This window comes from Symphalangus syndactylus, chromosome X, assembly GCF_028878055.3.
Source record: "Symphalangus syndactylus isolate Jambi chromosome X, NHGRI_mSymSyn1-v2.1_pri, whole genome shotgun sequence".
Lineage (NCBI taxonomy): Eukaryota > Metazoa > Chordata > Mammalia > Primates > Hylobatidae > Symphalangus > Symphalangus syndactylus.
This window is the reverse complement of record NC_072447.2, coordinates 128,264,120-128,279,204: the sequence shown is the minus strand read 5'-3', so window position 1 is coordinate 128,279,204 and position 15,085 is coordinate 128,264,120. Positions and strand designations below refer to the sequence as shown.

Here is a 15,085-nt window from a genome sequence, read left to right as displayed (position 1 = left end):
GACTCCTGCTTTAATGAACAGATAAGAATGATTACCAGTTATTGGAATGTAAATGTATGCCTTTAAAGTGCTTTTTAAAAGCTTATTTTAAGAAGCTTGAACTTTTCCTCTCCAAGTTTTAATTTTGAAATTAATTTGTTTTATGCACATTTTTCACTAATAGTAAATTTCTAACAAAGCCTGTCGAAATTTTAACAAATTCTGGATTTGTACAGCATTAATGAGGACTTTAAACGTCTTTTTAAAATTAACAATGGATAATTTCTAGTCCCTCCTTTTAAAGTGCACTTTGAAATACTGCATTAAAAATTGTCTATAAGTTGAGAAATGACTCAAGACTGTTCTAACCACTCTTGATAAATCTTTGGATTTATTTATACTCTTTGAACTCATGGACATATTCTATTTGTCTGGTGAATCAAATGCTCACAAAGTTGGGTTGTTGAAAGAGGGCTTTCCCAATTGTATTCTGTGTGCCTTTCTTCCTTTGGCTGCTGGCCTTTTGGCCTTTTCACTGCTCATTAACACCTTCTTGGCAGTGTGGATAGCTGAAAAAGGTGAAATACAAACTGGTTAATACTGCTACCCCAGCATAAAAATCTGGAAGTAGGGCTCCATGAAAAGCAGAGGTTAATTTTCTCTACTACAACCATATGAATAGTCAAAAGTTGGAGCTATAGAGTTGGAGGATTTGGTTTTAAGATTACTCCTGGGATTATTTTAAAACAGAATTTATGATTGATTTGAATATGAACTCACCAAGTGTAGTGACTTTACTGTGGAACCCTTTCAGAGGCACCTCTTGGGATTTTTTATTCTACTACTGATTGTGATCTTAAACCTAAGTATGCAGAGATGCCTGAAATTTAATTAAGGTAAAAATTTAAAAATTTATTTTTCCGTTTGAATTATATGCAAGGTTAGAAAAACCCCATGTAAATTGGTGGTAATTTATTTCACTTGAATCCCTAGGGACTTACATTTCCACATTAATAAGAATACACTGATTCTTACACACAAGGGTAAATATAGTGACTGTGACTCACGCTGAAGGTCGTGTTTGGAATCTCATATTTCCTTTGCATCTTAGTTTCAAACATTCTTTCTGGATTCTTTCTAGCATTTCCAAATCCTATTCATCCTCAGGGCCTAACTCAAGTCTCGCCTCTTCGATAAAGTCTTCCTTCACAACTTCTGACTTCCACATATATTGCTCACTGCCTTCTGTGAACTCCTCCAGTTTTTATTGTCTGACATTTCACAGCTTTGCAGTTGACTATTTACTAGCTTAAGCACTAGTTGTAAAGATTGTCTCCCCAATGAAATGTTAAGTTCCTTAAGGATTGCAAATACTTTTAATTGTATTGGTATAGAGGTCTTTTGAATTCCTTGCAATACCTAACATAGAGTTCCTAGTAGGTACTCAAAAATACTGTACTTTTTAGTTCATTTATGGACTATGCATGAGTTACATTTAAAATTCCTTCTATCTCACTATTGTCACTGCCTCAATTAGTTCCATCCCTTACTATATCATTTTTTTTTTTTTTTACAAGGCAGGACAAAATATTGCCACTGATATTGAACTCTAGTTTGGCTTATCTGCTGGCAGCAGGCTTTCCTGTAGGGCATTGTGAACATTTACAAAGCTAGTATAGCTAATCTGCTACAGAGCTATCTTGCCCTTTTGGTCTGATTTATGCTCATTGGGCTGAAATATTCTCTGGGCTACTGTGGAAGCCCAGAATTCTACTTTTGCAAGCATCAATGACCAGGTAGCCGCTTTGTGGAACCAGAAATGATAGCATGTTCTTAAGTGACCCTCCACAGTTAAAGGCGAAACAATTACTATGGGGAAGTAAGGCCTTTTGGCAAGTGTGTGTGCGTGTGCGTGTGCATGTGCGTGTGCGTGCATGCGTGTGTGTGTGTGTGCCTGGCGTCCTCGCTCCCCTTACAATCTCTGTCTACCTTACCAGTCCCACTAGGCTTCATGCCACCTCAGATTCAACACCTTCAAGTCACATTTTAATATAGCACATAATAATGTATCTTCTTTCTCCAGGGTAGGCCACAGAAAATGTTTGCCTCCCTTCTTTCTTGGGGCCTTTAAGGAATTTCTTTCTATCAGCTAGAAAATGAATTTGAGAGACTATGAAAATTGAAAGACTTATGTGAAACCTTATGTGGTTACTCTGCAGCCATTCCTGCCGAGGAAATAACTCCAGAGGAGTAAGGGAAAATATTTAAGGGTTGCAAGAGTCATCCTACCCTGTTCTTGGGCATTTTCTGCTGTTTCAGCCTCATGGTTCCTCTCCCTGAAAAGAACAGGTGTGCCTGACAGCAGGTGTGTTTGTTCTACTTTTCCTATGGCAGCTGTCACTCCCCAGGTAACTCCCTTTTCCAGGTGGTGAATTCTTACAACCCATCATCTTCTTTCCTGGCTACCATTACTTTAAAAAAAGGTTTGGCTGTCAACCCTCCCTCCTTTTAGAATCTTTTGAAATGTTATTGTTGTGATTGTTGATTTTTTTTTTTTTTTTGCTTTTGTGTTTTGGGATGATTTTTTAAGGGAAAATGCATCTTCAGATGGATTCTATTTACAATTCAGACAAACTTAACACCTTCCTTTTAAAAGCCTCCACAAAAGTCTGCAGCCCTCTTTGATTTGGATTGAGTTTGGAAGCCTTCTTCTCTGACAGCGTTGGGTTTCTCCATTTTGCATTTTCCAGTAGATCTTGGGGTCCGTCCTCAGTCAAGACACCTGCTGCTGGGACTGCCAGTCACCACAGGCTTGGCTTTCATCTTCTCTCGTTTCTATTCATAGCATGCACTTCTCATAACTCTAAAAGACTGTTTGATGCCCCCTCATTGTTTAATATCTACATGATTAAAGCAGCTGAGAGAATTAGCACGTGTCCTAAGCCTAAGGAAAAATCCAGTCTAAAAGAAATTGTATTGCAAGCCCAGATCATTTTTAATAAGCTCTGCTGCGCTCTGTCTCACCTATTCCTCTGTGGGGCTCCCTTGGGCATTTTATAGGTATTTGAGGGTTAGCTTTAAAAGGATTCTTTGAGGCATGTATTTGACTCTCAATATAACATTTATCAAGCCCCCACAGTGTGCAGGACCCTTACAGTGGTCCCATGGTAAGGTACAAAAAAGCAAGCATACCATTTTCACACTTAAGGAATCAAGTTACCTGTCCTTTAGGATGAAGTGAGGGAGAAAAAGTGCACATATATGGAAGATCTGGGTACATTTTGAAGATGTCAGATGTATAGGTGCAACATGAGTATCAATTCGGTACACAAAGGGGGCATAAAATGAATGTGTAATCACAGTTGGAAAGATACAGTGAGAGCCTCAGAGGAGTGAATGGTGTGAGCTTAAGGGCTTTCATCATGAGTGTCCTCGGGGACTTCAGTAAGGCAATGCACTGTGCAGAAAAGTTGGTATTCTGATAGTGTTATATGAAAATAATAGTAACTGCTACTATTTATTCAATTGAATTTTTACTTTGTGTCAATGTAAAAAGAATGGAAGAACTAGGGAGCAAGAAAATATAGACTGTAAAGAAATACATTCTTCAAGTGTCAAGTGTATGACCATGGGTTGAAATTTGGCTAGGGAAGTGGGTGGGCCGTATGCTTGTCTCATATGTCTGTGCGGGGTAGGGGGTGGTGGCGGGGAGGAAGAAGCAAGATAAAGAGACTTGGAGAGTAGGGCAGAGTCTGGGAAATAGAGGTTACGGTATGAGGTGATAGCAATTAAAGTGGGGAAAGGAGTAAAAGAAAAGAGAGGCTGTGTTCAAAGAAAAGGATTCACAGTTCCAGATCTTGGAATTAAATCCTTTACCTTCTGAATATATTTTTCTCTGAAATCTTAGGCTTATTTTGCTCATTCAGAATAAAATAGAACATTTAAATTTGAAAATAGGGTTTTTACAGAAAATAAAGTGCTGCTTTAAAATGCTAATTTTTGACTCTCAGAGTATACCCAATTTTTCCACAAATTTGTAATCCATGGTAATTCTGAGGCATAGCGTATTGGAAATTAGGATGCTAAAGCCATGTCAGAAAACTAAGCAAGTAGAGATTTACAGTAAATTATTGGAGAGACTCACATCATTACATTAGCACATGGTTTAGCTGTATTTTGACAGTGGAAAACCTGGCGTAAGAGTCTCTGAGAGCACCAAGTAATATGCCTGAGGTCCCTTTCCTGCAGGTGAATTCTCTAGTGGCAGCGATCGCAATTTATGCCAGAGGCTTATTTTTGTGCAGACATAATCTCTGGTAGAATTTTCGCAGCCTCTGTTGACAGAACTGACAGTGTGGTATAGGCCCAGGCTACTAGGCAACACCAGCATCAGTTAGCAGTCAGCAAATATTTATTATGCCTTAACCATATGCCTAGAACCAAGTTAGAAGCAAGGAGGATATATTAGAACAGGCATAAACAATCCCCTCAGACTCTTTACAGGGCTGACATACTTAAAGTAACTAAAATAGTGACAAGGCTATATTTAATCAAATGCCACATTCGAGGGAGGGTGAGTATTTTAGGATGTTAGAAAAAGGAGAGATCAGTTAGAGCACTAGATTGGGAGAGTCTTCAGAAAAGAATTGGAACTCGTCCTATAACTCATAAGACAGGTCGAATTTAAAGAGTCAGAGTGAGAAAAGGAAGGAAATCTATGCACACTGAGAACAATTCAGAGGAAGGCAAAAAACAAACACAATGTAACAAAACAAAACAAAAACACCCTGGTATTTATATAGTACAACAGGAGACCAGCTTGATTGACATGGAAGATGTTTGAATCAATAGAAAATAAGTTAAGTCGGGCCAGAGTATCAAAGTACTTTGAAAACCAAGTCAAATGTTTTGAATACAATACATTAAGAAATGGGAGAAGTGTGATGATGAAAGGTGGGAGCATAGCATGATCATTTAAGGGGCATTCTAACACGATTAATATGGTACTGATTTACTGGACCGATTGGAGAGGGTAGAGAAAGGTATACAAATATTACTATAGCTATTGGATAAGCACATATTTAACTGCAATTTCACCCTTCAAAGAAGTCATTCAGGCCATTCCCAACAAAATCCTAGATTCCTGTTGTTTTTTATGTTTAACATAAAAGTGTTAAAAAGATCTAAGTTCACATCAGATGGGTAATGTGCCAAAGTTGTAACAAGGTTTGAAAGAGGCACATCTGACACATAAATATGAAAACCTGTTGTTTGAGTCAGATTCCAAGGCTGAAGGGACTATATGCACTTACATCATTGGATAAAATCTCTGTGTCTCTAATTAGCTTCAATCTGTACAGATGTTCTTTAAGGAATTGCCATTCCTTTTTATTAGACCGAGCTCACAAATTTTTCCATCTAAGTTTGATGTAGTATATTGGAAATGACTATTGTAGGAAACTTGGAATATATGAAAAATATGGAGGGTTTTTAAGATACAGAAAAGAAATATGTGTAAGTAAGAGGTAAAAATAAGCAAACCAAAATAACTTAGATGGATGAACCCAAACCTAGGTCATAGCTGAAAATAGAAGGGTAAACAAGCGCCATCCCAAATAAAAACAAAGTAATGTAAGGAAATGGGCAATGCAGAGAAATGAGGACATAAACCAAGTTTCACTTGAATTATACATAAAAATTAAGACAGTTATTTCAGTTTTGATTCATTCGCTTGTGTGTATACTTAGGTTTTCACCTGCCAAACTTTGTAAGTTAGTATAAAATTGATCATATTTACATCATCATCAAATGGACACTGGTTGTCAGATTTGAGGGAGGAAAATATTTTTCTTAAAATCATTGGAGATTAAGTCTCAGGAAAGCTACGGCTTCAGTGAAAATCTTGTAAATATAATTGGTATTAAGAGCTGTTTAATTAAATGGCATTACAAGGGAAAAGAAGGTCCAGTTTGTCTTTAGGTATTTGTCTTTTGCTTTCCTCAGTTATTTCCCTACAGTGCAATTTATTCCATTGAGACTAGTGGTGGTTCAACACTGGCTGTACCTTAGGATCCCTATGGGAACTTTCAAAAAGTCCACTGCCCAGACTCCACCCTAGATTGATCCAGGCTTTGGTATTTTCCAGAGCTCCTTGGGGGATTCTAATAGGTATGCTGAGTTGAGAAGCACTATATTAGATTAGCACCAGCATCTTTCTCTCTTCCCCTCTCATATAGTCCCTTAAGGCGTAACACTTCTTACATGGGACATGTATTTTAGCCAGACTAAATATTTGTGCTACACTGATGGCAGAAAGCTCTTGAGGGCAGGTCCTTGGTTTGTTTATTTTTCTATCACTCAGTGGGCTCTGGCCAGTAAAGTTTGTTGTATTAATACCAAGTACAAGTATAAGAGGTAGCAGGATTAGAAATAGGACTCAGGACAGGCTAGTTTTTATGTAAGCGGGGAGGGGAAGAAAAAATCCAGATTGTAAAATACAGAAGTCTTGGCTATAGTGGGAAGTCTTCGATAGGTCCTGTGAATATAAAATATCACCTTAGAACTATGGTTTATTGCCAGATTTTTTAGTTATCCATACTGTGACTTTAGGTAAGGTGTTTATCACTGGGTGTCTCTGATACCTCTTTAAAATGAGGAAAATAATTCCAGTCCCATCTACCCCAAAAGACTGATGTGAAATTCAACTGACATTTGTAGTTATTTATGCCAGATATATGTAAAATTGTGGTCGTTATGATTTACAAAGGCAGTTAATAGCCTTTTTGTCAGAATGAAAAACCTAGAATAATCCATAGAGCACTGCAAGTGCCTTTAACCACCAAAGTCAGTGGAAGTGTGAGGAAGACTTCCTTTGCAAAGCTATTCAAATACCTCAAAGATTGTATTTTCTATAAACCCAAGAGATGAGTATGTCCATGTAGAACATTGCATAATTTTGACAGACTTTAATAATGCAATGAAAATAATCATAGAGAAATAACTTGATGTGAATTTAAGTTCCAGTCCAGCATTAACTTGGTTTATGAGCTTGGATAACATATACGTATATGTACTTGCATGTGTTTATTCATTAAAGGGAAGGAGTCAATGTACTAAAATTTGTTGAAGTCATTTATCTATCCAACATACATTAATTGAACACCTATTATGTGTCAGGCAGTATTTTTAGTGTTGGGAATACAGCAGTGAAAAGAAATAGACACATTGCTTACCATCATGTAAACTTACATTCTAGTAGGAAGTGGAGCATAATATAATTCCAAGTCTATAGAATTGCTGTTGAAAAAAATAACAAAACAGGGTAGGCACATAGACTGGTGGAAAAGGGTAAAAAGAGTGGATGTTTCGTAGGTGCCAAGATCTACCGTAGGCACTTCCCACACGTTACTTTTATTTATAAATCTTCACAAGCATCCTATGCAGCAGGTATTGTTATCTTCATCTTAAGGAGAGGGAAATTGAGGCTCAGAGAGTTTTTAAAACTCGCCTAACATTACCTAGCGGTTATGTGACAGAGTTAGAATTGCAACTTGCATCTGCCTGAGTTCAAATCCCATGTTCTTTCTACTACATGTGGCCAACATGTAAGTGACTTAGTATATGTTTCCATATTCTTTTCTGTAAAATTCCTTTCTGTTGGGCTTCATCAGAGATTTAATCTGACATCCCATGTACCCTATATGTTCCACAGATACTAACACTTTAAAAATTGAATTAGTTATTAGCATTTAAAAGTAAAAAGCTGCATACAGAAGTATTGGTTTCCAGCTTGTCTCAAAGTATTGAAAAGTCCAGCAAACTTGGGCCTGTGCTCCCATAGGGCAGAAACCAGCTGAAGCTGAGTAGCATGATCCCTCTGAGACAGAGCATGCACTCTCTGGGTTTCCACAGCTACTACTAATCCATGTTGTCATATCTGAGCCACTTCACTCATTGATGTTATTTACCTGGCCCACGTAAATATTTGAATTTGTGACCCACTAGAACAAATACATGCAAAACCCTCTTCCAGTTCCAAAGTTTTGATTCAATGCTGAACATTAGGGTTCAGTTATAAGCCTTGTAACTATTCCTTTGACAACCTTAGTTATACTTAAATGAGTTTCTTTTCTTTCATTTGTTCTCCACTTTGTTTATTTTTTATGGTTTAACAACCATGCAAACAGTAGCCAAAATTGCACACTAATTACTTTTTCTATTTTAAAATATGATTCAGTGCAGTACACACAAACCTATATATTTTTAGTCTTTATGCAGAAAAAAGTGAAACATGCTAAACATGTTAAAAGTCTCAAGTATGCATATAAACTGTAAATAGCATAATTAACAAGTAATTCATAATGGCAGTTAAATTCTGCCAATGTGGAATCATGCAAGCCAGTTTAGAAGTCCATGTTTTAGTTAAGTCTATAATTCACCATAGCCTTTAAAATCCAAGTAATTTATTAACCTAATACAGGTTAGAAGAGAAAACCCAGTCATAATATTGAAGTGAATATAGGGAAAGATGCGTCTCATGAAAATCATTCAAAGTATAATTATTCTTAAGCACAACATTATTAAAATGTATTTCTATAATATAAAAGTTTTTATTAGTATTCTGTGATATAAGGTACCCTATGCAGCATTATGTTAAATTCTGTCTCCATATTTATAAGTTTTATAGAGTTTATTTTATAGCAGTAAACAATGGGATCTCTGCTAGACTCAGAGTGAATTACAGTTGCTTAATGGTGTGGGTACAAGTTGATTTGTCAGCTCACAGGCCCAATTATCTGTTTGTGTGGTTGCCCTAGAGCGGCCCTGAGGCACAATAGCCTCTATGGCCAGGCTATCTAGCTTGTTCGGTGGCTCATACACTGTTAGTACTTGTTTGATTTCATGCAGGTGGAGTAGGAGCCCACTTCGATAGTGCACAGTGAAGTATGGCGTGAAGACTCCTTCCTCGTCCAGCCACAAATGTCTTCCTGTATAGCCTGCCACAATGTCTGAAATTTCCAGCCTCAAATAGTCATTTGTTTGGTTAAATTTTCGTCCCTGTCCAGAAAACAAAACCACTTCCAAAAGGTTAAGCCATTGTCCCACATATACATAGTGTTGGCTTCATTAACACTATGAAATTGTTCATTGGTTTGCATAACAAAATGTCATGGTCCCTGGGAGAACAGGTAACACAGAGCAGGTAACTCTTAAGGATGGAAATAGGAAAGTTTGGTCTAAATATAAGATATTTGCCAGGAAGGTCATGCCTAGCACAAAGCTCTGTGGTAGAGAGCCTTGAACAGTACATACTTGGCTGGGGGCAGGTTGTTAGAGATAAAGGGAAGAAACATTAGAAAAGAGAAGGTGAAAGTGAAATAAGGTTAAATTTGACATAGTTCCTGCCACCCTCTTCCTAGGTCTAATCCTCATGTTATCTGTTGCTTATAAATTTAAAAGATAGCTAGACTTCAGATAGTATGAATGCTTGAGAAATGGGGCATTATAACTGAAAGATTTGTTAGTTTAGATTGAAATGTATTATAAAATAAAAGTACCAGTAAATTTGCAGATTGCTAAGAAGGGGTTGATAAGGGACAAAAAGTCAATTCAAAAATTAAATAAGGAAATGGAAAGAAGAATAAACAGTGTAAGAATATTAATTCATTTAATTTTTGAATTGGCTTTTCCCCATTATCTATCCACTGTCCACAGTAATTTGGAAACAAACTCTTATTTACATTTTATAATATTGCATTAGTTTTCTATTGCCACTATAAAAACTTACCATAAACTTAGTGGCTTAAAACACTACAAATGTGTTATCTTACGGTCCTGGATAGTCAGAAGTATGAAATGAGTCTCATCAGGCTAAAATCAAGATATCAGCAAGGCTGTATTCCTTTCCGAAAGCTGTAGGAGAAAACCTGTTTTTCTTGCATTTTCCAGCTTCTAGAGTCTGCTCATATTCTTTGGCTCATGGTCTCTTCCTCCATCTTCAAAGCCAGCGATTTCATGTCTATTTGATCCATCTTCCCCATCATACATTCTCTGATTCTTCTACCTCACTCGTCTACTTTTAAGGACCCTTGTGAGTACACTGGGTATACTTAGATAATCCAGAATAGTCTCCCTATCTTAATGTCAACAGATTATTAACTTTAATTCCATCTGCAACCTTCATTTCCCTTTGCCATGTAACCTAACATATTTATATGTTGTGGGTATTAGAAAATGGACGTCTTTAGGCGTTATTCTGCCTACCACAAAGATAATAAACATACATTGTTATACTATGATTAAGACATTGTGTTTGTTACAATAATGGAAATGGGCTGACAAATTTTATTCCCAGACAAAACCACTCAGATTTACACATTTTAGCTACGTACATATATAAGTGACAAACATTAAACAAAATGATGAAACTGTTTCAAAATAAAGGAATAGATGATGATATGCCAGGGAATTTTCAATAAGGAGAGAATAGGGCAAGGATGTCAATATCAGGTTAAGTGGAATTTAATGCCAAAAGCATTAAATTAGAACCTAGAGGGATTCATTCCATAAACAAATATTTATTAGATGTAACTGTATGGAATGATATGTGAAGCATTTGATAAAACTGCAGTTACAGTTGTGAAATACAGATTTCTCAGAATTTGAAAAGTAAGTAGGCAAAAAATAATACCAAGGATTTGAATAATCTAATTATGAAGCTTGACCTAATATTTTGTCAAATAAATAGAATTAGATACTCTAATGCCAAAAACAAAACCACATTTGTATCTTATGCCCCTGGACCATTTACAAAATTTATCATGTACTTTGCCACAAGGAAAACCTTAATAAATTCTCAAGTGGAAAACAGGCAGGTAACATCCTCTGACAAGAATTCTGTAAAGCTAGAAATCAACAATTCAAAGACCAGAAAAAGTAAGCAGGAAAAAAACTTAGAAGAACCATAAAATACTTTATGTAAGTAATTTTTGGATCAAAGAGAAAATCAAAAGAAAATTTTAAAATTATTTTAAAATAAAAATGATATTACTTCCTAAATAATCTAGGGATGTGGCTAAAAACACGATAGCTGCAAGTGAAAAATATGTGTGGGATTTTCGACTTTGCACAAAATATACATTTAAATTTATTATTTCTTTCTTTAAATTCAGTTAATGCTATAAATTTTCCTTATAGCATTAACCTAATTTAAAGAAATATTGAAAAAAATCTTTCAACTCAGGAACAGAAAAAGAATATATAGATATATATATTTCACATAAAAGTATCTGTACAAAAGTAATAAAAATATAAGCTAAAATAATTACAAAATTTCAATGTGCAATTAACAAAGCCAAAAGCTGGTCTGCGAAAATATGTATAAAAGAGGGATACTTTGTTCTACACTGAAGCATACACTGATACACTTCCTAAATCTCAAGGATAAAGAGAAAATCTTTCAGGCTTTTTGGCAGAAAAACTGAATCATCTACAAAGAAATAAATGGTTTTCTCATCTATATGGTGGAAGCTAAAAGACAGTGGAATAGCATCTAGAAATTTCTAAGAGAAAAAGACTGCAAACCAAGTAACTTACTATCCATTCAAGGTATCATTCATCCACTTGGGTCAGAGAAAGTTGTTTGAGGACATTTAAGAATTCAAAAAGTATATCACTCTCATACACCAGTGAAAAAATATTTGAGAAAAAACTCAAACTAAATAATAAATGAATCGGAATGGAGACTTCAAGATGAAAGAAGAAACGATGGGCAATGAACCTGGCTCTCTGGAAAAGTAATTAAATCTAAATGGAAAGGCAGATTGACTTAAATATCTAAAATAGTATCATTTCAACATGTAATCAATATAAAAAGTATTAATGAGATACTTTGCATTCTTCTTTTGTGCTAAGTCTTAAAAATCCCACATGTGTTTTGTACTTGCAGTAGATCTCAGTTCAGACTAGCCACATTTCAAGTGTACAACAGTCACATGTGGTTAGTGGCTACCATATGGATAGCACAAGCGTCTAAATAAATATACTAAACTATCCCAACAAAACACAGGAGTGGGAGTGAGAAGAAGGGAGGACTAACAAGACCCAGAAGATCTCATGGGGTTAGGAAGAGAAGTGAGAAGGATTATAAAAGTGACATTGTAGGGTTAACAATGACAACAAAAGGAAGCAACTCGGATGTCCAGCAATAGGGCATTAGTTAAATAATTAATGGTACATTTCTAACATATAACATTTAATATTTCCAGATTTTGAAACAATGAGTTAGAAGCATATTCTATCTTAAGGAAACATGCATGTTATATTGTTATATAAAACAAACAAGTATAGTATAATTCCTAAAATACCCAATTTTCATAAAAATAAATGGAAAGTTTTTTTATATATGTCTGTTTGTATATATTTTTATGGGTCTAGAGAAAGGTATGGAAAGACCTTCACTCTACAATGAGTATCAGTTGCCTTGTGACAAGATTGGAGAAGTTAGATAGGGAGTTATTTATTAATTTTGTCTTTATGAACAACTGTATTATTTTAATTGTAATAATGAGAATTTGGGGGGGGTAATTTCTAAAACATCTTATGCAGCATAAATAAGAATGATAAAGAGAAATAAACAGCAGTAGCTCTTGACGTGTGGAAGGGACTTGACCTCTCTTCATAAAGTCGGATAAAGCCTGAGTTGATAGCATTATTTGGTCATTAAAAGAGGGGCGTGAGATTTAGGGGAAACTAGAGGTAAGGTCTTTTAAAAAAAAAAAAGTCTTGTTATATAAAGGGACTTCCTAAGTGAAGCATGAAACCCAGAACCCATAAAGGAAAAAAAAAATGACAGATTCGATAACGTAAAAATTGAATGCCCATAAACAACAGTAAGAGGGGATGGGAAAGCAATAGGTTGGGAGATAATATCTGGTACATACAAAATGCAATGTATATGGATAACACATTCCATATAAAAATGAAAGAATTACACAATACCAGTAAATATATGAAACAATGTTCAAATTAATAGAATGTAAGTATAAATATCTGTAAATAAAAATGAAGTAACTTTTTTTTCACCTAATTTGGCAAAAGGAAAAAGAAAATGATTCAAATATTTAAGGGTATGAGGGAGCTGGAACTGTGGGTGGAAATATGAACTAGAACAATTTTTTGTGAGAATCTAAGAAAATTCAAAAAGCACATGCATTGTGACCCAGCAATCAGACTTTCAGGAATTTATCTTACAGAAAGAATAGAGCAAGAGTACAGAAAGGTGTATACGCAAGGATGGCCACTGAACATTGCTTATACTAGTAAATACTTGGAAATAAGCTAAATGTGTGGTTCTGGTCAAATAAATTATAGTAGCCTCAGACAAAGAAATTCCTTGCAAATATGAAAAAAATTAAGTAGATCTACATATTCTAACATAGGAAAGATATCCATGACATAGTATTGACAGGAAAATTGCAAAACATTACATATAACATTACCTCAGTCTTGTAAAAACACAAAAAAGTGTTTGTGCTTATGTGTTTATGTATTTATGTGTTTTCTGCATTTTTCAAACAATAAATAAAAACAATGAAAGTATAGTAACCTTTCAGTCAGCATGTTGTTTAGGGAATGAGGAATTTTCATTAATCCGTATTTTTTTTGTTGATTCAGAATTAATCATATATTTTTAAATTCCCATCTTTGATTGTTGAAAATCTTTCTAAAATGACTCCTTTTCTACCCCAGTGTGACATCGAGGAAGCATTTTTGAACCTTCATTCTATGACTGATGATCTTTAGTGACTTATGTTCATTATTTTGAGTATCGGTTCTTTTTGCCTGGAGCCCTAATAATAATGACAATTGCTACATGTATAGAGCCAGGATTCAAACCCAGTTCTCTGATGCCAAGTTCTTTTCAGTACAGAAAAACCCCTGGTAGCTACCCTCATTGATTAAATCCCTGAAATGATGCATTTGCTTTTCATTCCCTTTTATTTTCTTACAGTAGAAAGCTAGAGGGAAAAAAGTCATTTGGTTGAAATTTTTGGTTTCGGTTTCAATAATTAAAGTTTTATGTATTCACCATGTAGCTTAAGAAATAGAGCATTACTAATACCTTTTTGCCTCTGCTGTGTGATCTTTTCAGATCCCAACCCTCTTCCCTCACTTCCCTACTAGATGACCATCATCCTGAAATGTGTTTATCATTCCCTTGCTTTTCCTTATAGTTTTGCCATGTATGTATGCATCCCTAAAAATATGTTTTTCAGTTTCACGTTTACGAATTTCTTAAATATAATCATATTGTTTTTCTATGAATTGCTTTTTGTGCTCAATGTTACATTACTGACATGCATCCATGTTAATGTACATAGCTCATTTATTTTCAAGGTTATATAATATTCCATTGTGTGACTGAACCATAATTTATTTATCCTGTAGTCTTTTTTGTAGACTATCATAGCACAGCTTTCAACTGATGGTAATATCACAGATATCACAATCTGCCAAGAACCTACATGGCCATTGTTATCTGTCTGTTCGGTGTTGTAGCGAAAGAAATAGACAAATCAAAGTACCACTATAAGGCATTCAACGAGTATCAAATAAAAGTTTGAATAGGGCACTGTGAGACTATGGAGAGGGCCAGGTTAACTTTGGCTAAAGCAAGGCTTAGAAAAGAGATAATTTGAAGTAAGCCTTGAAAAACTGTTACAACTTTCAGGAGGCAGATATGGAGAAGTATGGCTTTCTATGCAAAGAATCACTGGAGCAGCAAAATGGGAACATAGGACAATGTTCAGACAATGTTTAGCATAGATGTGGCTGGAGTGTAGGTACCTGAAGGTCTGGCTTACCCAGTCTAAATGGGAACAGATCCGTAATCAAATCCTAGCTCCATTTTTTAAAAAAATTGCCAATATTACTTAACATGGCAGGTTACTTGACTTGACCTTGTTCTCTCATCTGTAAAGTGGATAATGCCTACCTCTTTGAGTCATTGTGATGACTGTATCTTTAAGTGCGAAATATATGGATAGGTCTTTGCACAGTGTCTGGCACAAAGTAGGCACTTTCTGAATGTCAGTTCCCTTCTCTT

At 35.4% G+C, this 15,085-nt stretch overlaps 1 protein-coding gene and 1 non-coding gene across 2 annotated transcripts in view; one reads left to right on the top strand and one right to left on the bottom strand.

Annotated features, from left to right (window-relative positions):
- The window catches only part of TENM1 (teneurin transmembrane protein 1), an 815,747-nt gene that overhangs the window by 260,896 nt on the left and 539,766 nt on the right, over positions 1–15,085 (top strand). The window lies entirely within an intron of this gene.
- On the bottom strand, positions 5,172–5,270 carry LOC129476618 (small nucleolar RNA U13). The gene has a single exon (XR_008655041.1). It is a non-coding gene; the product is annotated as a small nucleolar RNA U13 (small nucleolar RNA).